This window comes from Canis aureus, chromosome 3 (assembly GCF_053574225.1).
Source record: "Canis aureus isolate CA01 chromosome 3, VMU_Caureus_v.1.0, whole genome shotgun sequence".
NCBI lineage: Eukaryota > Metazoa > Chordata > Mammalia > Carnivora > Canidae > Canis > Canis aureus.
Genome location: NC_135613.1, coordinates 67,018,577 through 67,043,775, shown reverse-complemented (window position 1 = coordinate 67,043,775; position 25,199 = coordinate 67,018,577). Strand labels below are relative to the sequence as shown.

At 38.9% G+C, this 25,199-nt stretch overlaps 1 long non-coding RNA gene across 3 annotated transcripts in view; it reads right to left on the bottom strand.

Moving 5' to 3' along the window:
• Nucleotides 1-25,199, bottom strand: part of LOC144311225 (uncharacterized) — a 165,500-nt gene that overhangs the window by 89,336 nt on the left and 50,965 nt on the right. For 2 of the 3 annotated variants that reach the window (XR_013376797.1, XR_013376796.1), the window contains one exon: nucleotides 578-699. This is a non-coding gene — a long non-coding RNA (uncharacterized LOC144311225). Of the gene's footprint in view, nucleotides 1-577; nucleotides 700-828; nucleotides 951-25,199 lie in introns of those variants that run through there. The other variant, XR_013376798.1, reaches the window with a different exon arrangement.

The window sequence follows — 25,199 nt, the reverse complement described above, 5'->3', positions numbered from 1 at the left end:
GCTTTGCAGCCTCAATACCCAGCACTGTGACTGGTCCCTGGGAGGTGCTTAGGGATTGAATTCATTGTGGGGTGGGGGGCAGGTAGGGTGTTGGAGTTCTCTAAACGTACTGACTTGACATAGACATTAGACTCTTCTGCCCTAGCAGGTCTCATTAACCAACATCTGACAATGAACTACATTCAAGGGATGCTAGGATCAGAGATGTGTTCCATCCTCAGGGAGGAGCATTGGGGAAAGCCTGGAGAAGGATAATATCCATTAGTGAGAGAAAACTCTAAGAAGTGAGGTACTCACATACCACAAAAGTCTCAAACTGAACTTACACTCAATATGTCTTTACCCAAATCCATTATATCCAGTTCCTCACTATGCCTTCTGTCACTGACTCTGTGGTTGGCCTTTCCAATCTCCTGTCCCCTAAGCTAGAAATCTCTGCGTCACCCTCAACAGCTCCTTCCTCACGCAAAGTCATCAACAGACTCTGTCTTTCCAACCAAAAAACTCAATTCAGATTTGGAAACCGGCCCCACCTCTCATGACCATTGCCACCACCCTGTGAGAGCATAGGCTTTACCTGTTGGAGATACTCCAGCAGCCGCTTGTCTCATCCCTCTGTCTTCCAGAATCCATCAGAATATGGCCGCTGTACAGAACACAACCATCTTTCAGTCTGGTCATGCATGTGCTTTGGTACTTCTGTTTCAAATGGAAAAAAAAAATGAGTAAGGCAATTAGCACCATAGAGTATGAGATCTGTCAGCCACCAAATCAGTGAGAAAGTTTTGTTTTGTTAGTTTTGTTTCTTAAACTGCAGGAATAACTAACCATTTTGATACTCAGAATTCTCCAGCTCCTTCTATGCTTATAAACTAGTAATGAAGACAGTTTAGGGTTTTCACATGAAATGAGTTAGTTGGACAATAAGTCTGAAAGAAAAAAGAAACATTTCAATCTTTCAAGTGTTTAGTGCCTCCTACATATTGAATCCTGTCAGTTGAGTACTGTGATAATTGTTGCAAAAGAATTTTAAGACCTGGTCCTTGCTCTGAGGGACAACACAATCTCATCCTGGTGACAAAATGGAGACATGTGATGCCATGAGAGAATAATACAAGTTACTATTTTGTAGTATTGAGTGCAAAAAAAAAAAAAAAGATAAAGCCCCAGAACAGAACATGAAACCAATCCGTGAACAACATGTTCCAGCTTCATAATGCTACATATTTCTAGAACATTAAAATTTGGTTCAGTTCATTTTTAAATGCTTTGTTGAGTTTCCAGGTCATTTTAGGTGAACACTATTATCTGTTATTTCAAAACGTTGCAAATCATTATCCCAAGAATATGTAGAATTTCCTCGAATTTAGCTTGTGCTGTTTTCAAACCATTTGTTCTACTGTAGTCAGATAATGGAAATGTGCATCTTCAGTTACAACTATTTGCTATAATGCAACCATGAATGCTTTAGTAAATTGAATTTTTTCAAAATCAAATTTCTTTTCCTTATTACTAAAGCATTACATGCTAATTACACAGAAAAGACAGAAAATGTAGACAAGCAAAACAAACATAAAATAGTTAGAATCATCTTTTATTTGTACGCATATACATTTCCAAACAAGAATAGGGTAACATAGCACAGAATTTTGTAACCTTTTGCCACTTAATATATTATGAATATTTTTCCTTATCAACAAAGACATTTCTGCAACATTTTTGATGATTGCATAACATTCCATATTGCATGGACCATAATATACCAAATCCAGTGATTTTTCACACATTTTGGACTCAAGATTCCTTATGCTCCTAAAAATTACTAGGATTCAAAGAGTTTTTGATTATGTGGATTATAACTATCAAAATTTACCATATCAGAATTATGAGGAATTTTAAAATGTTATTAATTCATTTTAAAATGCCAGTAATAAACCAATTACATGTTAACACAAATAACAATCTTATGAAAAATAACTACATTTCCAAAACAAAAAAATTATAGTGAGAATAACATTATACATTTTTGTCATATCTCTAAAGTCTGCCTTAAGAGAAGACAGCTGATTTCCTGTATCTGCTTCTCCATTCAATCTCTTGGTAATATAACACATTGTATAACCTCTAAAACACTGGTGACAGAATGAGAATAAAAAGGACAAACAATGTCATAATACTATTAGGAAGATAATGTGATCTTACGGATCCCATAAAAGTGTCTTGGAGCCTTCTTAAAAGAGTCTCTGGGACCCCCAGGAATCCCTGGACCATGTTTTGAGAAATTCTAATCTAACCAATGTCCGATTTGTGAACATCTGTAGTTTATGAACTACATGATAACAGCAATATTTTCAGGATATTTGAGCACTTTATTTAATTTTTTATTTTTTAAAGATTTTATTTATTTGCGAGAGTGAGCATGAGCAGGGGGACGGGCAAAGGGAGAAGAAGCAGCAGACTCCATCCCAGGACCCTGAGGTCACGACCTGAACGAAAGGCAGACAACTTAACCAACTGAGCCACCCAGGCACACCTGAGTACATTAGTTAATAAGTCAACAGAAATGCTAAGATGTTGTCAATCATCAGCATGCAGCAAAATTTTCAATCATTGAAAAAATAACAACCACTTATTAACTACTTTGCACATTGTAGATCCTTCACCAAGAACTTGAGGCATTTTTGTACTAAATTCCTACAACACTGTGAGCTGGAGTATCCCATTTTTTATATATTTTTTTTAATTTTTATTTTATTTATTTATAATAGTCATACAGAGGGAGAGAGAGAGAGAGAGAGAGAGAGGCAGAGACATAGGCAGGGGGAGAAACAGGCTCCATGCACCGGGAGCCCGACGTGGGATTCGATCCCGGGTCTCCAGGATCGCGCCCTGGGCCAAAGGCAGACGCCAAACCGCTGCGCCACCCAGGGATCCCATTTTTTAAAAAGATTTATTTATTTTAGAGAGAGAGAGAGAGAGAGGAGAAGAGGGGCAGAGGGAGAGAGAATCTCTCTATGCTGAGCGTGGACCCTGAAACAGGGCTCAATCTCACCACCAAGAGATCATGACCTGAGCTGAAATCAAGAGTTGGACACTTAACTGACTGAGCCATCTAGGCCCCTTGGAGCATCCCATTTTTAAAGAGGAAAAAGATTCTTCCTAATTGGAAAGCCCATACTATCAATTCCAACATTATATACCACTTCCCATGAGGCAGAGAGAAGGAAGGGTGTGGGGGGTGGAGGGGCAGCACAAAGGAAGTACAGGTGAGAAGTGGAGGAGAGAAGTATCAAGTCATGCTGGGGTAGCATACTCACATACCTGTATCAGGGTGATTTTTCAGAGTTTAACTAAGTAATTGGGAGAATTTAATTTTTCAAATATTTTTCATTTTATCTACTAGATGGCTGAATCACTATAGATGTAGTAGTGACATAAAAAATCAAATTTACATAGTCTACATGATGAAAACAGTTTTTGTGTAGATGTTTCTGCTACTTGTTTTTTTTTAACTGTAACCTCTTATTATTTCCTTATATTTGCTTCCTCACACCAGTGAATAATTTCACTGATGCACTGATAACACATATAACACATAATAGTTTCCCTTGTTGAGAGGTGTCTATGTACTAACCCCAGGCTAAATGCTTTGTACATTATCTGCACTTAATCTTTACAAAAATTCTGCAAGATAGGTGTTAATTACCACCATTTTACAGATGAAGAATCTGAGGCTTAAAGAGGAAAGAGGCCTAATATAGAGGAACTAGGACAGAACCAAAGCCTGTGTCTGTCTTTAACTGATCCTTTCAACTCTTTCTACTCTATAGCACACAGCAAATGCCAAAGGATTGAATAATGAGGATGTGAAACCACTACAACCTGCATCCCTAGGCACTGCCATGCTCCAGCCTAAAGGCCATGAGCCTCTCTGCACTGAGGACAGCAACTCTGTGCTCAGGTCCTGTCTGACTTGGTCCCAGGTACAAGATCTGGCCAGCGTCTATCTGCTGATCCACAATGGTGACAAGCCACGGAGCACAGAGTACACTATGATTACTTCTTGCTTTTAAAATAGCATCAGTCATTTCAGAAAGGCTGGATTATACAATATGTTGGAAATTCATAACATTTCTTTCTGGAGTTGACACTGACCATTGGCTCAGATATCTATAATCAGATTCTGGCCCTGAGCCATGTTTTTAGAAGAAAAACAAATTCCTGTGAAAGCATGCAAAGTGGGATGATCATAGCAACCTCATGACAATTACAGAACATAAGGATGGAGCTTCTAAAATAGGTTGAAATGTATAAAATGCACTGAAACTTCTAAAAAAGCCTGAAAGTCTTTGGAAGAAAAGTTCCATGTAAGATTAAAAAAAAATTATATATAAAGTCAAAGACTATAATATGTATATACAAAACTACATATTCATGTTAGCACATGAATGAAATGCAGCATACTGAGAATATATTTAATAGAAGCAGAAAACATCTATGCAGACCAGACATCATCTTAGGCCCCTTGTTCTTGGGAGATTTGGAGCAACATGAGTTGAACCCAAATCCATAGCCTGGGGAGAATCCAATGTCTCCTCCACATTTTCTATGACTTCAGGGACATCCTTCACTGAGCCTTACTCTGCTTCTTCATTTATACTGTCTCAATTCCATATCATTCCCATCCAGGCCCAAAGTTCAGCCCCAGCACCACAATCCCCTAACCCCGACACATCCAAATTCACCTGCACCCAAGCCCTGTTCAGGTTTAATGACTTCATTAATGACTTAGGGATTATGAGACTGAGTTAGTGTTGCCATCTCATACCCTCCTACATCAACTCTTCCCTCCTTCTTCCTCCTTCTTCTGCCACTGGATTAATAAAAGGATTCTTTCCTTTCACATGTACAGAAATTTGACTTATATCCAGCTGTCTCAATTCTCTCCCTCTCAAATAAATGCTGTATCTTTCCTAAGAGGAACTGGGAAATAAAATCATCTCCACCTCCTTACATATGTCCATGTACATCCACAATGCATGAAGAGTCCATCATGGCTTTTTACAATTCTGTTTCGTATTTATGGGTTAGGACTCTTTGGTTTGCAAGAGGCAGAAATTTGGATCAATCTAGCATAAGCAAACAAAAGTATCTATGGGCTCATAAAATTAAAAAAATCTAATAGTCCACTAACCACAAAGTTTGATGCAGGGGCTCAACTGAACCATCGGGTTCTCCCTCCATCATTCAGTTCTGCTTTCTCCCTAAGGCAGGTTCTTGACAGGTGATGGTCCTTTGGATTCCAGTCTTGGGAAAGGCTATAGCCTACTACTAGAGCATCATGAAGGTGATCACAAAATGTCTGTTTATGCTTGGTGCCTAGTACATTGCCTGGAACATAATGAGAACCCAGTTGGCTGCACCAACTGGCATAACTATCAGCTGAATTCAATTATTTGTTTAAGATTTATTCAGTGCCTATATGTGTCAGCCTTGAGAATACAGTAGCACACAAAATCTCTGCTCTATCCAGCTTAGATTCTACTGAGGGAGACAAGAAACAAATGAAATAATTTCATATAGTGAAAGGGCTAGGAAAAAAATAAATAAGGCAATATGATAGATGGTGGCCAAAGTGGGAAAGAGGCCTCTCTAAAAGAGGGATAGGGAAGGATCTCTTTGAAGAGGAAATATCTGACCTTTCATCAGGATGGTGAGAAGGAGTCAGCTGTGTGAAAATAGGGAAGAGGGCAGCCCCCGGGGCTCAGCGGTTTAGTGCCGCCTTCAGCCCAGGGCCAGATCCTGAAGATCTGGGATCGAGTCCCACGTCGGGCTCCCTGCATGGAGCCTGCTTCTCCCTCTGCCTGTGTCTCTGCCTCTCTCTGTGTCTCTCATGAATAAATAAATAAATAATTTTTTAAAAAAAGAAAATAGGGAGGAATGTTCTAAGCAAAGAGAAAAGCAGAGCAAAAGCCTTATGGCAAGAAAGAGTTTAGCCGGTCTGGTAGATGAAAAGATTAGTGACACTGGAACATTACAAATAAGGACAGTGCTATTATATGAGGTCAGGGAGGTAGGCATTTGACAAATGGGCCGATAGCTCATAAGGGATCATTTGGATTTTATTCTCGTGCAATGAGAAGTTACTAGAAGGTTCTACATGACGATGATATAATCTGACTTACTTTTTTAAAATTTTTAAATTTTATTTAAGCTCAATTTGCCAACATATAGTAAAACACCCAGTGCTCATTTCATCGTGCACCCTAATCCTTAATGCCAATCACGCAATTACCCTATACCCCAACCCATTTCCCCTTCAGCAACTCTTTGTCTGTTTCCCAGAGTTAAAGGAGTTTCTCATGGTTTGTCATCCTTTCTGATTTTTCCCCACTCAGTTTCCCCCTTTCCCTTATGGTCCCTTTTACTATTTCTTACATTCCACATATGAGTGAAATATGATAATCGTCTTTCTATGATTGACTTATTTCACACAGCATCATACCCTCCAGTTCCATCCATGTTGATATAAATGGTAGGTATTCATCCTTTGTGATGGATGAATAATATTCCATTGTATATATAAACCGCATCTTCTTTCTCCACTTATTTGTTGAAGGACATCTGTTGAAGGACTCCTTCCACAGTTTGGCTACTATGGACATTGCTGCTAGGAACATTGCCATGCAAAGTGGCCTGTCATTTTGCTACATCTGTATCTTTGGGGTAAATAGCCAGTAGTGCAATTGCTGGGCCATAGGGTAGCTCTATTTTTAACTTCTTGAGGAACCTCTATACTGTTTTCCAGAGTGGCTGCACCAACTGGCATTCCCATCAACAGTGCAAAAGGGTTCCCCTTTCTCCACATCCTCACCAACATTTGTTGTTTTCTGTCTTGTTAATTTTAGCCATTCTCACTGGTGTAAAGCATTATCTCATTGTGTTTTGATTTGTATTTACCTGATGGCAAGTGATGTGGAACATTTTTTCATGCTTGGTGGCCATGTGTAGGTCTTCTTTGGAGAAATGTCTATTCATCTCTTCTGCCCATTTCTTGTCTGGATTCTTTGTTTTTTGGGTGTTGAGTTTGGTAAGTTCTTTATAGATCTTACATACTAGCCCTTTATCTGATATGTCATTTGCAAATATCTTCTCCCATTCTGTAGGTTGTCTTTGAGTTTTGTTGACTGTTTCCTTTGATGTGCAGAAGCTTTTTATCTCGATGAAGTACCAACAGTTCTTTATTGCTTTTGTTTCCCTTGCCTTCATAGATGTATCTTGCAAGAAGTTGCTGTGGCCCAGTTCAAAAATGTTGCTGCCTATGTTCTCCTCTAGTTTTGATGGATTCTTGTCTCACATTCAAATCTTTCAACCATTTTGAGCTTATCTTTGTGTATGGTATAAGAGAATGGTCCAGTTTCATTCTTCTGCATGTGGCTGTCCAACTTTACCAACACCATTTATTGAAGAAACTATATTTCTTCCATTGGATATTCTTTTCTGCTTTGTTGAAGATTAGTTGACCATAGATTTGAGGGTCCATTTCTGGGTTCTCTATTCTGTTCCATTGATGTATGTGTCTGCTTTTCTGCCAGTACCACACTGTTTTGATGATCACAACTTTGTAATACAGCTTAAAGTCCAGAATTGTGATTCCCTCAGCTTTGGTTTTCTTTTTCAACATTCCTCTGGCTATTCGGGGTCTTTTCTGGTTTCATACAAATCTTAGGATAATTTGTTCCAACTCTGAGAAGAAAAACTATGATAAACTCTCTTTTGATAGAGATTTCACTGAATGTGTAAATTGCTCTGGGTAGCATAGACATTTTCACAATACTTATTCTTCCCATCCATGAGCATGGAATGTTTTTCCATCTCTTTGTGCCTTCTCAACTTCTTTCAGAAGTGTTCTGTAGTTTTTAGGGTATAGATCCTTTACCTCTTCGGTTAGGTTTATTCCTAGGTATCTTATGCTTTTGGGTGCAATTGTAAATGGGACTGCCTCACTAATTTCTCTTTCTTCAGTCTCATTGTTAGTGTAGAGAAATGCAACTGGTTATTGTGCATTGATTTTGTATCCTGTCACATCGCTGAACTGCTGTTTTGGGGCAGAATCTTTTGGGGTCTCTATATGTAGTATTATGACATCTGCAAAGAGTGAGAGTTTGGCCTCTTTTCCAATTTGAATGACTTTTATCTGACTTTTTTTATGGTAAAATACACATAACATAAAATTTATCATTTACCATCTTAATTTTTAAGTGTATGATTATTGTGCAATTAATCTCCAGGACTTTTTCATATCACAGAACTGAAACTATACACTACACAACTCCTCACTTCCCCTTTCCTCAGCCCCTGGGAACCATCATTCTACTTCCTGTCTCTGAATTTGACTATGTTAGATCTCTCATATAAATAGAATCAGACAATATTTGTCATTTTGTGACTGACTTACCACTTAGCATAATGTCTTCAAGGTTCATCCACGTTGTAGTCTGAGTTTGTCTCAGAACTTCCTTCTTTTTTTAAGCTACATAATATTCCATTGTATGTATTCCACATTTTGTTTATCTATTCATCTACTGATGAACTGGAGTTGCTTTCACCCTTTAGCTATTGTGAATATTGCTACTATGAACATGGGTGTACGAATATCTCTTCAAGACCCTACTTTTAATTCTTTGGGGCTAGATCATAGGTAATTCTAATTTTTGAGACTGCCATACTATTTCTCATAGTGGCTGCATGATTTTACATTTCCACCAATAGTGCATGTGGGTTCCAATCTCTCCACAGCCTCATCACACTTGTCTTTGGCTGTTTTTCACACTCATTCTAATAGATGTAAGGTGATATCTCATTGTGTTTTTTTTTGCATTTCCCTAATGTTTAATGATGTTGAGCAGGCTTTTTATGTGCTTGTTGGTCATTTGTATATCATCTCTGGAGATACATCTTTTCAAATCCCTTTGCCCATTTCTCAATCAAGTTGTTTGGCATTTGGTCATTGACTTGTAGGAGCTCTATATATTTTGGATATTAACTTCTTATCAGATACATCACTTGCAGATAGTTTCTCCCATTTTGTAATTGCCTTTTATTTGATTATGCCCTTTGATGCACAAGTTTTTAATTTTAATGGTTGTCCGACTTATCTGTTTTTTTCTTTTGTTGCCTATGCTCTTGTTGTCATATCCAAGAAATCACTGCCAAATCCAATGTCATGAGGTTTTAGCCCAATGTTTTCTTCTAGGAATATTATAGCTTTAGCTCTTACAGTTAGGTCATCTTACATTTTTAAAAGATCACTTTGGCCCCTAGTGGTAAATGGATTGTAAAGGGGCCAGAATGGAGGTAGGGAGATCACTTAGGAGGCTCTTACCATAGCAAGAGACAATAGCGACCTGGACCAGAAAGGCAGCATGATGGTTTAATCCAACTGAACAAACACTTATTGTTTTCTGCAAGCTAATACCAACTGTGGGGGGTTTATTGTGTGTTGGATGTAGCAGAAGCTGCTGGCTACTTGCGTAATTTCCATGCTCCTTCCCTTTACTATGAGAATCCCAGTGTTGCTTATGATGCTAAAAATGGTCACCTGAAATATCTGCCCTCTCAGATTCTCTTACAGTCACGGAGGTCACAGGAAAATTTCTGGCTTGTGACATGTAAATAGAAGTCTCATAGAGATTTCTGGGTGAGTTCTGGCTTTTCTGATAAAGGCATTACCCTTTGCTTCTTCTTTCCTTCTTCCTTCTTCCTGAACAGTACATGAGGCTGGAGGTGGAGTGGCCATCTTGTTATCATGACTTAACAAGCATCAAAAAGAAAGCCATATGATAAGAAAGGCAGAACAGAAAGTTCATAGGAGTCCAGGACCCTGGCACCATCCTACTCTCTACACCAGCCATGCACTGCTTCCCTCAGGACTTGTAAACAATGCCAGGAAAACGAACCCCAATTTGGCGAAGCTATGAGAGTTGGAGTTTTAGGACAAGTGGTCAAACACAAGTCTAACTCATACACAGAACACTAAGCATTTAGATACCATATTTTTGGGATCCTCAAAACAACTCTATTCAGTAGGTACTAATAGTTGCCATTTTATAGATGATAACACTGACACACACAAAACTGTGTTCTGTATGTGAGACACTGGCTATACAATAAGAAAACAGAAAAATCTAAATTCATGAGCAATGAGACTAGAAGATCCAGACATCTCATGAATTATACAAGTAGAAAAAAATGAATAACTCAAAAGGAAAATGGACAATAACGACCATGTCACTCATCTGGCACACTCCTACTAATCCTTAAGACCCAATGGAAATACCCACTGGGTAAGATCTCAGTGAGATCTTCTCAGACTCTCACACATCTGAATCTCAATGTTGCATTCCTCTCTCCTCTCAGAGCCCCTATAGTAAGATTTGTTGTGTGTTAATTGTAATTGATGTGCTTATATGCTGTCTCAACAACCAGCCTATGAGCTCTTGAAGGGTAGTAACCTAGTCATTCTGATCTTTCTAGGGGCAAACACAGTATCTGGCACAAAGGATGGAGTGCACGATTTTGAACTGAATTGAACTAACAAAGTCTTCATTAATAACATTTAAAAGGTGATGTTTTCTGATTTTGAGACTGAGAGCCCCTGAAAATGCTGAGGTGCCATGAAGCAACTCTGAGAACTGAAAACAAATTACAAATGTAGGAAATTAATTATTAGGAGGAATAATGAGGGAAACAAATGGCAGTAAACTAAAAATTGCAACAATGCAAATCTGAGGCTTCCCTGAATTTCCATGGAAAGACAATATCTGCAGAATTTATAACAAAGTAAGCAGCATCCATCTGCCTTTGGTTTGATAGTTAAGTACCTGAGAACTTTTTTTAGCAGCTGTCCTCAATAAGACCAGAGTTATGAATGCTTGTTTGTTTGCTTGCTTGCTTGCTTGCTTTTTGGCAAGGTCAACAAAAATAAATATTTGAAAACTTTAATTTATGACAGGTATCAGAAGTTAGATGAGGGCTCACACTAATCTTGTAGGAACATATATGTGCTGCTTACTGGAGAATTATAAAAATGTAACTAAGATTCCAATAGGGAAATAATACTCCCATACACAAGGCAAGTAGGGTCCTACCTTTAGCTCCACACTTCACAGCCCACATTCAGATGCCCTCTATCTGCTCCTCCTTACCAGGCAAAAAGTCCACAGAGCCTGTGTCCCTACTTCCAGAGAACTCTAGAATTTCCTATACAAATGGGCTCAATCCCACTCTGGGAACCAATCTCAGCTCTTTATTGGGTTAGTTTTCCTGAGAGTAGACTGGGCTACACCCAAAGGATGGCCAAGAAGTAGCTACTAGTGTTGTGTGGGAGGTGCTCCCAAGGTCTCTTACTGAGGGTCTGAGGCAGGGAGGAAGATGGCCCATAGGCCTATGCTATCTGTCTGCAAATTGCCCTGTTTCAATGCAGAGCTCCAAGCTGATTGACAATGGTAAATTCAAACCTGGCCTCCCAAGTACTTCTGGAGTATTTTTGTGTAAGTAGGAAGATAGAGTATCTTTTATTTAAATTTGCTATCCTGATTGTACCTCAAAAAATTAAGATGTTTGTAGTAACTAGACCTCTACTTATACTCTAGTGTCAGGTACTAATGTGAGCAATTAGTAAAGACAGAAACAGTAAGTAAAATTGAGAGAGGAGAAGATAATACCTATAGATAGAACTGATAGATTTAAAGCGTTTTGCTTCAAATTCACAATAAACGTGAGTTCCAGTATGGGAAGGACCTCAGAGCCTGCCTAAGTGACCATAACAGGAAATAGATGCTTGTTAAACATTTATGGAGTAAATTAATGAGCAACAAACGTGTTCAGTGCATGTTCAGTTCAACAGCCAACACTACCTAGATGATATACTTTGAGGTCACTAGAGGGAAGCTCAGCATGACCAGCACCACTTCCCACTGAGCAATACCTCCTCCGTACCCCTCATGCTGCTCAAGAGGATCACTATTCTCCTACCCTCTGAGCCTGATTTCTCAGCAGTATCTTTGAGCTCTTTCCTCATTCCACTTTACCCTTCGCCGATCAGTGGCTGACACCACAAACTCCCAGCCCCTGCTCATCCCCTAAATTCCCACTCCTCATCAGAGGCAAGCCAGTGGCCTTTTCTTCCCTATTATACATGACAACAATGAGCTCCTTTTGCTTCCCCACAGCACCTAGTACAGGGCTTCACATCGAACTGACACTGAGGGGAGTTCGTCGGCTCTTCCCTGAATGAACGTGGGGATGCTGCAGAATCATCTGTTTTTTTAATATTTTATTTATTTATTCATGAGAGACGCAGACAGAGAGACAGAGACACAGGCAGAGAGAGAAGCAGGCTCCATGCAGAGAACCTGATGCGGGACTCGATCCCGGGACCCTGGGATCACGCCCTGAGACAGAGGTAGATGCTCAACCACCGAGCTACCAAGCACCCCACCACAGAACCATTTTCAAACAGTTTTATTTTCCTGAAGTCCTATATGAACACTCCGTGTGAACAGTGCCAAGTTCTAGGCCGGGCTGCCTGGATTCCAATGCCCACTCTGCCACTTCCTACCTGTGCCACCTTGTACAAATCAATCTCAGGTTTCCTCTGGAAAATGGAAATGACACCCCACCTCCTTAGCTAGGGTTGTGCTCAAAATCACATGAGTCCATTCGTGTAATGGAAAAAGAACTCAGAATTATGCCTGGCCCATAATAAACATGTGATACATGTTAAGTCTTATTTTTTTTTCTTTTTTTTAATAATAAATTTATTTTTTATTGGTGTTCAATTTGCCAACATACAGAACAACACCCAGTGCTCATCCCGTCAAGTGCCCCCCTCAGTGCCCGTCACCCATTCACCCCCACCCCCCGCCCTCCTCCCCTTCCACCACCCCTAGTTCACTTCCCAGAGTTAGGAGTCTTTATTTTCTTTAATCTCAACAACCTCACTTGGTATGTACTATTGTCCCCATTTTACAGATGGGAAACTGTGCTGGAAGACTCTAGTGAAAGGTCTAGCTAGCTTCACAGAGCTAGTGTGACACAACTGAAATACGACCCGAAATCTAATTCCAGCCCTTGAGTGGCTGACCCCTCCCTACACCATGGTGGCCCACAAGGCAGTCATTAATGCCCGTGACTCAGGGTGATGGTGACAATGTTGCAGACAGCAGGCAGGTGCAAATACATCAGCCCAAACTGCCCTGTGGTTTTATTCTCTGGGAATAGGGAAGCACGGCTGGGGTAATTCCTCAAATCATGCAGCCCTCTTGAGTAAGGCCTGGGAATAAATGTGGACTGAATATTTGCTTCCCACGATCCTTCAGATCTACCCCACCACTTCCTCTGGCACCAGAAACATGCTGTGCCTGGAGTGTCCAGATTTGGTTGCACAACACACCACTTGGGCTATATAAAGAGCCACATGGCAGCCACAGGAAAAGAAATTTGAGGTTTTGCAATGTGTACCATCATGGTTTAACATTTAATAGTTTTAGCAGCATTACTGGCTGGCTAAGAATCTCATTGGCACTCAATAAATACCTGGGAGCTTGCCTACTTGATAGGACACTTCTGACCTTCACAACTAGCCACATCGTTGCTTGTAAAAACCACCTCTGCCCCTCCTATCCATTTCCATCCCCACCCATAACAAATTAAGCCTTTAATCAAACAGCCAAAGAAAGTGGAAGAAGCTGTTTTTATCCTTATATGAAGCTTTAAGTTCCCCAAATCTTAAGGATCTGACATACTAAGTTTCTTTGTGATAAAAAACAAAAACAAAAAACTATTTTATTTATTTATTGAGAGAGCGTGAGTGAGTGAGCTGGTGGAGAGGCAGAAAGAGAGGGAGAGAGAATCTCAAGCAGACTCCAAGCTGAGTATAGAGCCCAACTTGGGGCTTGATCCTATGACCCTGAGATCACGACCTGAGTCAAAATCAAGAATCAGACGCTTAACTGAGCCAGTCAAGCACCTCTATTAAAAAATTATTTTAAAAATAAATAAATAAATAAATAAATAAATAAATAAATATTTTGATGAACATATACACTGCATACCCCATAACAGGGAAACACACCAGGATACCAGGGTAATGATTCCTAATGCCAATAAAAAGCACAAATGAGTAGGCCACAGAGGAAAGGACTCTAGAGTGTATTCAGCTCATTCACTGGCTTGATGATGTGTCTTTTCTTAGATTATTTTTAAATCTGAATTTCACATTAGGCACTTTAAGGATATTATTTTACTGTAATCTTTCAGAATTTCTTATTTTCAAAGACTTTCATTAATCACTTAATTCTCTCCTCTTTGGATACTTAGGCAAATCAGATTTAGCAATTTCCTTAAGGTCAAATCTTCAGTAATAGGCTGTCACTTAAGTAACAGTAACCAGAAGCTAAATTAATCCAAATTTAAAGGGTAGTATTAAACAAGAAATAGGGTTCAATTTTCCTAAAGTTAAAAGAAATAACTAGAAAAACATTTTCCCTCTGAAGTCTATGCTTAGGTGAATTATGCAATTGACAACAAAACAGGCCAGTAGAAGAGATTTGTTTTTCAAAACAGAATTTTTCAAATTATACATCATAGTTCATTGACAGGTCATGAAATCAACTTAGTAGTTCATAAATAGCAGTATTTTTAAAAAGGAAAGACAATAGATTATGATAAAAATAATCAGAGTGCATTGCAGCTGGTAAGTATAGTTTTACAAAAGTTTTCTTTTGAGTACTTATATGGATGTGTGTGTGTGTGTGTGTGTGTGTGTGTGTGTGTAGGTAATGGTTTGCAATATGAAATGTATTCTTTCCTGTGGGTTGCTGTAAAAGGGTTTGAAAGCCTCTAACACATATCTTAAAGTTAACACATCATCTGTCCAGTCCTCTATACTGTGTATCTCTAGAGTTTATTACACTCAACAAATATTTCTTGAATGCCTTATGTGAGAATTAACATTCCTGCCCCTGATCTAGCACCCTGAATTATGTAAGAAAAATTGATTTATGTTCACCATCCTACAGTAAATTTCAATATGGATCAAAATGAAAAGTGTATTAGGGTTAATTCCCAAGTAAGCAAAAACTTAAATTAACTAGAAAACACCATTGTTCAAACATACTGGTTGTTATTTATAATAACCTTTTGGAAACTTGAAACTGAAAACTACTTCCTTAGCTTTTTTTTTTTTCCATCCTGTGCACACACTGATAAGTTATTGCAGGGCAAGGAGTGTTTGGGGAGGATATGAGTTAGCACAGAATTTTTCATTCAAGGAAAAAAATGTTTGTTTTGAGAAGAAATGTCATGTAAAAAATTATACAGATTCAAAACTTTTAAGCAGTTTTTAAGCAGTTTTTTATGCTTTCTGAAGCTTGACTGTGTCTCTTTTGGCATAATTTCCCAGTCTATTTAAATACTATGAACTTTAATCATTATTTAAAATTTTACTTTCAAGATAAATTCCATCTCAATCACATAAATTCATTATCACAAACTTTTAAAAAAGAATTTCTTTAGTCTGTAGCTTAGAACAATACCCTAACTCACTGATACTATAAGATTGTGCATTTATGGGGGCTTTGCTCAAAAAATTAGCAGTGTTAGTCAGATGGTTGTTAAAACTTTTAAATCACTTTAATTTAAAATTTAAAATTTAAAATTTTAAATCATTTCGGGTGCCTTATGTGCTTTGGTGAACTATCTCGCACAGGATAAGCTCTGAATAAAAGTTGACTAAGTGACACGTTTGGGCAGTTAATAAGTGAAGTAATCAAGCAATAACAACAATAATATACTGAGCCTCTGCCATGTGCCTGGAATGGGGTAAACACTTCACATTTGTTACCTCATTTTATCCTCACAAAGTGTGGAGGCAGATGTAATGCTGCATTATGCCAGTTATAGAGATGAAATAACTTTCTCAAGGTCTCACAGCTGGTAAGTAGCAGAATGGGATCTGAGATGTGAGATAGGAAATGAAATTCAACACTGGCCTCAAATTCCAACAATCATTAGAGAAATCCTTTGAGATGCTTTGCCCTTATGAGCCTTTCCACCTCACCTCCAAGACCAGCATTCTTTGCCTACTCCTTTCTGGAGCCTTTGAGAAATTGGAAAAATAAGACAGAGAGAAAGAGAGAGAGAGAGAGAGAGAGAGAGAGAGAAACAATCTCATCCATAGTAGAGGTGAAAGGATGAGAGCACTGTGCAACCATGAGATTTGAGGGGGCCTCTCAAGCTAATACAGTGATCTGCTCAAAGCAATTTCCCTCCTCAATGCTCATACACCTGACTCTTAGGTGTCCTGGATCTGTCAGTCATGTTTGTCTTCTACTGGAAACCTGTAGACCTTTCCCTGCCAGGGGAGGCAGAGCCAAGCTGTTCTCCGCAAAGCACTGATTGCCAATTGAATCAAGGGTAGGCGAGGTAGACCAGAAACCCACTGGGTGCATTAACTCAGAGCCTCACCTTACTACAATGAGGGTAGTAATGGTAAGCCAATCTAATCAAGCTAAGTTCCTCCAGTGTTTGACCTGGAAAGGATGAGGAGGGAATGAAGAAGAATATGGATAGAAGCAGGGAAAACAAGAGAGAAACTACATAATGGGCCACAAGAGAGAGACAAGGAGGTAAAAAAGACTCTACTATATGGTTTTCCAATCCATGCATGGTTATATATTTAATCTTTCAAAAAATTGTAAATGATTCTTTTTTTTCCTTAAGATACTATGTTTCTTCTCCTAACCAACCCACTTAAACTCTTGCTGTGGATATGAAACACAGAATTAAAACCATAGATACTACTCCATAAGCATTTATTAACAATGATCTCATATTAACTGTGTCACTCAGACCTTGTCAAAGGTTGAGAGAGGTCTGTGCTTTTTCCAGTGTGTTCCTGGTATATGTAAAACTGTCAAAACACCTTTAGGCAAGTCATGGAAAAGTTAAAGCTTCCCAGTGGACCTTTTCTTTCCAAGTGGATCCTTGTCAGTGGATCTCTGTGACCGAATAAACCTCATCCAGAGATCATGTCAAAACTCAAGACTTGAGGTTCTAGGTGAATGAAAAAACAAATAATCCTTTTTTTTTCTGCCACTCTGCTAAACCTTGGAACTATTTTAGGAAGGAAAGGACAAAGCCCAAATAGAACAGAAGAAGACACAGGACGGATGTGTAGGGCAGATGGACATCTGGTTCCAGTTCTGGATGCGGGAGATTCTCAGCAGTGCCTGAGCACGAGTTCTGAGAGCCCATGAGAAAGACAAGGTTAGGAAGGAAGAATGAACACCAATAAACACTGGGGGATGACAGGAAGAGGGCATAATTAAACTGCTCACTTCACATTTTTGCCTAGTGTCTAGTTTTCATGACACAAACACTTTTGCCTTGGGTTCCAGTCTCATGACACTGAACCTCATAACTCAAATCTCATAATATCAACATCACACTTTACAGGTTACAAAGGCTTTCACTCATCATGCTTAATGCTTACAACCATCAAAGTGGGACAGTATTGTTATCAACTCCATTATACAAGTAAAACAGAGGCCATTACAATTAATTTTGGACAACACAAGGTCAAACCAACTCCAAATCCGGGGATCTTTTCCAGTATGGCACTCTGGACCAGGTGGATGAAAAGCTTCCCTCAGACATCATTTCTGCCTTTGCCTGTCCATGTGAGACCAAGATAGAAGAAAAAAAAAAAAAAGAAACCATCATTCTCCAGAATATGGAATCTTGATTCAATATAAATGGATGTTTCCGCTACAGTTATTTTATATCCAGGACTTTTTAAGGATTTACCTTCAGATGACTCTATCCCTTCTTAGTGCTCAACTATATATAGCACTTGTTATTTGACACAAAAATGAATATTTCATTTAGGCAGGCTGATGGAAAAGGGTAACACACTATCTTGGTTGCCCTATTTAAAAAGAGATTCTTCATGCTTTCTTGAGGTTAAAAATAACTTGACTTTTCAGTGAACGTTTGATAGCACACATCCACCATACGAAGTATACCCCGTCGGGCCCCAGAACTGGTCTTCCTTGCTCCTTCTAGTCTGTTATTTTCTTTCAGGCTCCCTATCCAACCTCACAAATTCTCAATACAGAACAAGTAATTTTAACTTTTACTCATTTTTGTTTGAATCTCCATAAAAATGCACGGAATTTTTACCAAAGGAATGACTGCTAACATACATTCATGAATTCATGGTTTATAAGACGTTTGTATATGCATCACATACTAAGAACAGTTGGAGATCATTGTTATTCCCTTTGTATAAATGTTTATACTCAGAATCAGAAAGGTTGAGTAACTTGTCAAAAGTTTCACAGCTAGTTAGTGGCAGATCTGGAATCAGGACTCAGAATAGTGTACTCAATGTCCTCTCAATATTCCATGCTGATTTCTGCATCAATAGGAAATCCAGGCAGGGCAGTTTACTTAACAAACAAGGGGCAAAATCCTATTTATTTATTTATTTATTTATTTATTTATTTATCCATTCACTCATTCATTCATTAGACAAATATTTTCTGAGCCCTTGCTATATGCACTTTTCTAGGCACTGCGGCTATAGCATGGAAAAAAAATAGAATCTTCTATTTCAGTAGAGGATCCAGGTAATGATTAAGACACATACATGTGTGTATGTGTATGTACGTGCACCTGCATAATACAAGACAGTGATAAATACTAAGGAGAAAAATTAAGCATGGATGGAAGAGGGACAACTTCTTATTCACGTAAACCAGGAGAATATAAGACTGCTCATGGATGCTTTGATTTTGTGGTTTTAATAGCAAAGCCACTGCAAACAACCCAAATGTTCATTTTTATGAAAATGGATAACTTGTGATATATTCACAGAATGTACTATTATATAATAGCAAAACTGAGTGATCCATATCTACAAGCTAAAATGTTAATACTATAATATGTAACATTGTAGTTCATATGTAACTTGGCATAGTTTATATATTAATTACAATTAATACATCATTAATTATAATTAAGTATTATTTATATCATATTTATAATAAATTATATTAATATAATTATCCTGGGATCATAACCTGAGCCGAAGGCAGACACTTAACAAACTGAGTCATCCAGGTGCCCCAAGAAGCCAGTTTTTAAAGAATGGGTAAAACTTCAAAAGGATAGAGACAGCATTCCATGAGGGGAGGGGGAAAGCATGAGTGATGGCAGAGAAGCAGGAAAGAACACCTTTTGACATCATCTGGGTTTTTAACATTTGCCTCATGTGTAGGCACCTGGTACCCCTTTGCCAGCATTCTTGGAATCCGCTAACCTCAAATAGACCTTGAGTTATTTAAGTGCCAGGATCTCACAGAGATCTCACAGAGCCCAATGTGGCACGGTCCATGACCACAATGGGTGTTCAATAAAGGAGTTGCTGGCATATTTTTAAGGAAGGCTTGTGAATGTTTTCAGATGAAAAGGTGGGGAGTAGAAAAATACCTGAACAGAAAATTGCCTTAAACTAATAAGATCACAGGTAAGTGGAAACCAGGATGTTTTCCCACAAACTTTGCAATTTTTCCCATAAATCCTATGTTTTCTGTGTTGCAAAACAGTAGAATTACTACTTTGCTTTGGAAAAAACACACACACATACATCCCAAGACTTGATCTTCAAAGCTGATGGGTGATTTGAGTTCTAGATGCCAACAATGACAAAGACAAAAAAAAAAAAAAAAAAGCTGGGAAATAAGGTTTTTCTCACGGTTTTAAGGATTCTTTCCTTCTCAGAGTGAACCTTTTAACCTGGGAATTCATAGACGCTCCAGGAAAAGAGTCTATACAAATTTGACAGATGTTGAAGTTTACAGCAACATCTTTCTCTTGGATTTGGTTCTTCTTTTCATAATTATATGGCATTATTAGACAGATCCTTGATCTGTTCCCTGTCCTTTGAGCAAGATATTTGAGAGTGAATCCTAATATCAAATCCAGAACACTTGGTTTGAATTAGAAGCTGTAGGAAGATTCGTCCTCAATATAAAGTCATTTGTAAGAAAAATATTCCAAGACACTGTATGTGTAAATTACTAGCATATGCATTCTCAGTGAATCATTTTTCTCACTCTTTTGGTTCTGTGAAACAGCAGGAAAAAAATATATTGCCAATAGAAATATTTGTACAACTTTATTTTTATTCACTTTGAGATATATCTTAGAGTACAAGTTTTTGAAATGACCTCCAGCAAAAAGAGGCTATATATATTATATATGCTAGCAATTATCCTATGGTTTGATTTTGCACAAAATAAGACAAAAACCAATTTACTAGAGAGCTGGTATTGATATTTTTATAAAGAAATAAATACCAAGCAATCATACAATATTACTCTAGGGAAGTTTTCTGGCCTAAGGGTTTAAAAAATATTTTTATTCGTATAAAAGTACAAAGTAAGATCAATTTTGTTTCCTTTTCATTAAATAGCAGTAGGCAATTTGTCTGCATTGCATTTGAGAGATACTTGTCTTCTTGCTCTTGGCCACATATTAAATTGCTTGAAGACAGCAATGGATAGAAAAGGAGACATCTTTTCATATTTGCATCATATTTTTGATCCTAGAAAGTGTTGCTCTTGAAAAGGGCTCTGATTTTATTTTTGACTTTTTATAAAGCACACCTGAGTGCCAGAACAGAGTGGAGAGCTAAAAAATATATCCAGTAATGTGAAATCTAAATAGTTTATTTGGATAATTCAGCAGGAAAACACTTTATATCCTCACTCCTCCATCCATTCACCCAACAAATGTTCTCTGAAACTCGCTGGGGCCAGGCTTGTGCTCAGCCCTGGAGATACAGTGGGCCCATCCTGTGGATATTAAATGGTCTTCTTAGAACTCTTGCTCTTCCCAATCATGTGTTGTTCAAGGATAGAGAGAATGCAAGCAAGAAATCCTCTGGAAATAATGTTAATAATAATAATTCTGTAATGAGTGCTTGTGCTTTATGTTATAAAACCATTTCTGTCATTACGCTAGTCAAAAAAATGTGCCTGAAAGCTTACTGCTTCTAAGTCAGGAGGGACTGTACTATGTACAGTCACCATTAGTGTAAGTGTGACTTTTTAAGCATAGCTTTATAGAATATTTTTCCAAATACGGAATTCTTATTGGGGCAGCTGCTTGCAGGGCAGAGTAGGAAGCCAAACAGAGCATATGACCCATTCTTCTCTAATGATGATATACATATAATTTATGAAAGACTATTATACAGAGCAAGATTGAGGCAACCTATATAATACAGGGTTTCTTTTAATCACTAGTATATGAAAAACTATACTTATTTCGATTCAACTGAACCCTGATCTTCCCTACTTCACTTCCAAGAGAAAACACTGGCCTTAACTTTCCCTTATGAAGTCAATGGATCTCGTTGTGTACCCCCTCCCCAGAGACTAGAGTCAAAGGGGCCATTGGTCCATTCTTCAAGGCTGGCTCTGATTGCCCAAACAAAAGCCCTGAAATAGTGTCTGGGGATCCTGGAAAGGTCCTAATCATGCTGTCCTCCACCCTGATAGTCTGTATTTTTCTGCTTCCACCAGCAGAAATATAAAAATAAAATTTTGATATGCCTTGAAGGCCTCACTTGGAAAATGGGATTAATGCTGATTTCTACCACACCATGCAAGACTCTCCTAAACATAGTGAGAACCGATGAACTAAGAAAACTCATACATGCTTAGAATAAATGATTCTCTAACATGAGGCTTATACCTCCCCAATAACTTTTCTTTCAGGGATATTTGATGTGGAATGGCTGAAATGTACTAAACACATATGACCACATTTTAAATGGTGCTATTATGGCATTAGTATTGATAAGACAGCAAATGTAATTGTTACAAAGTATTACACAGATTTAGGAGTGAGAGAAAAAATTTAGTTAATACTTATCTCATATTGATGTCAGTGATATATTACCTGCATACATCTGTATACACCTGCTGCTGTACAGCAGTGCTGATTCAAAAAAGAACAGGATGACATCAGTTCAAGCCACACAAATCTATAAAAAAGATAGATTTATAGATCCTTGTTGATAGCAGTAGTAGTAATTATATTTCATTAATTATATTAATTGTATTAGCTAACATTTGTGAGCAAAAAATGTGGAACCCACTCTTTACACATAAGATCATTTCTTCCCACAGCAGCCCTACTGAGGAAAGCACTATCATTATCTTTATTTTACATATAAGGAAACTGAGGCACAGATAGATTAATTTGTCCAAAGTTATGCTGCTGGTAAGGAATGGACTCAGGACTCAGACCCAGGCAGTCTACTTTCACCACGCAATAGAACTAACACCCAAAAGAACAAAAAGTTCTGGCATTTGGCATTATTAAAATAGAGAGAGGCAAGGTGAAACCTAAAGAAATAAAAGACTCACAGTCCCTGAAAGGGGGGGAAGGAAACTAAATGCAGTATCTTTCAAACATTCCTTTATAGGATATTCTTCATAGGAGAAACTCAAAACAGTTCCATGATTAAATAGGTTTACGAAATACTGGATTAAGCCCAGGGAAACAGAGTTTCTTGCTGGAGTGTGTCTCCAAGTCTCCACACCCAGATGCATACCCCAGGTCTCTGACATCGAGGGGTGGAAAAGAGCAGTTACGTAACTGAGAACACTTGTCTTTTTATGGAGCACGTCTGAAGAGATGAACTGAAGTTCTCCAACACAGGTCTGAGAAAAACTGATGGAGTGGACAAACTAGAGCAGCAGTGTGTGTGTGGGCGGGGGGGAGCAGCATGTGCCAAGTAGATAGCTTATCAGAGGGTCAGCGAGCATGGCTGTTTACAGTCAATTTGTGGGTGGACTAAGTCACCTCATAATAGGTATTAGTGAAATCGATAACGTACCAATATATAATGTAATAGACTTTTAGCACTGAACGTTCCACAGGAATCAGGAGGCCAAGGAATCACTCTTTTGTCAGTTTCTTCTCCCAGGAGGAGGGAGTGAGGCTGTTTGATCCCTTGACCATGGTGACGGCTGGAGTCCACCAACTGACCTGGGAGGCGGCAGCCTGGCATAGCCCATGCTGGAGGGGACAAACCAGCCACAGAAACTGGGCCATAATCCACTAAGCTACCATGGCTTGCCATTTTGGAGGATCCATGGAACCAACATCAGAGGAGGAGAGGACGCAACAGAGGATACAAACGGCAGCTTTGGTGGCCAATCCTGATGGACGTGAGAGGCACCAACTGGGATGTCAAAGGGCTTTATAAGTGAATACATACACAATTCTCCTTAGGAAGACCTAGCTGAAGACTTCTCAATTCTCCAGGTGGAAGCCAAGTCAAAAAAAATAGTAACAATTGAAGCTGCCATTCGTGAAGCCCTTATGCTGGTGCTAGGCACTATGTTCATCACTGAATATTATTCAATCCCCAAACAACCCTGGGAGGTAGATATTCTTCTTCTCTTTTACAGTTAAAGAAACCAGAGATAGATCAGTTTACTTGTACAAGGCAAAGAACTGGGAACCAGAGACAAATAGTGGTCAAGTTAAGTTTTAAAATGTAGCTCCTATAAGCCCCTACACCTTTTGTGTGAGCCCTCCCATGATACTTCATCCATTTCAAGCCAAACTCTTTTTTCCTGACTCAAGGTCAGAGTAACCTGACTCCAGCCTATCTTTTTGTTCTGGATAGTATTTTCTGAGACACAAATTACCCCAAAATTTAGGGGCTGAAAACTTACGAGAAGGGCATGTGGGTGGCTCAGTTGGTTAAGCATCTGACTCTTAATTTTAGCTCAGGTCATGATCTCAGGGTCATGAGATGGAGCTCCATGCCAACCTCTATGCTCAAGGGGGAGTCTGTTTGAGATTCTCTCTTTTACCCTCTCTCCCTCCACTCCTCCTCTTCCACATGCCCATCCTCTCTCTCTCTCTCTCTCTCTCAAATAAATAAATAAATCTTTTTTAAAAATTATGAGATAAAATTATATCTCAGGATTTTGTGTGTCAGGACTTCAGGTAAGGTTTGGCTGGATGGTCCTTTTGTTTCATGAGGCATTTATGGGAGTCACTCAGTGGTATTCAGCTGGCAGCTAAGCTGGGCCAAGGTCACTTGTCTGGTACTTTAGCCTCTCAAGGAATGGGTGGCCATCTTTGTTTGACTTGCCACACTCTCCAGCCTCGCCTAGTCTACTCTTCCTTCATTCTCAGTGCTCCTGCCATACAGACTTTCTTTCAGTTCCTCAAATAGACCAAGGTTATTCCTCTTTCAGGACTTTGTGTGTGCCTAGGCCAGGAGTGATCTTATCCTCCAAGACCCTTCTTTGTCATTCAGATTTCCACTTAAATGCCACTTCTTCATGGAAGAGTCTTCTTCACCACCCTGTGGAGGCCTTTCCTAGTCACCCCATTTTGACATTATTGCCATCACTCTGAAATCATCTATGTTTGTTTTTGTTTTTCCCTATTTCCTCTGATTAGAATGGAAAAGTGAACAGGCCCCTTGTCTGTCCTGCTGGATCCCACATTCTCAGCACTGAGAACCATGCTTGGTACAAAATAAGTCTTTAATAATTATTTGTCAAATGTAAGTATGAAGTAGTGAGTTGGGATTCAAAACTAGATCTGACTTCAGAATGCAAACCAACCTGTCCTTGTATGTATTCCAGGCAGCTATGGTCAGCCTAGGCCCTAGGGCAAAGATATTATATAAAGAAGACAGCTTGTAGACATAATTGAGAAGGAAGGCATCAGCAAGGAAGCTGTAGCCAGACCAAACTACACTGAACATGCAAAGAGAAGACCCTACTCTAGCAAAGGCCAAATAATTCTTTGTGTAACTTCATTTCAGCCATTCTTGTGTTGACTCTCAGAGATGAGAAATCTCCAAGGTGTGGCACTGCCTCAAGGCCATGTGCGGCTCAGGCCTTATTCCTGGCTGGGCCCCTCTGACACCCGGCTTTGCTGGGGCCACTCTCCTGAGTTTTTGCCCTGGCCAGTCTGGACCTGGGCCACAGCCATGTTTGTGCTGAGGCTTTAGGGAAACATGGTTTATAAATGCTTGTTTCCTCTGAGTCACTGCACAGACTTGTCCCTTCAGTGCAAACATTCCATTT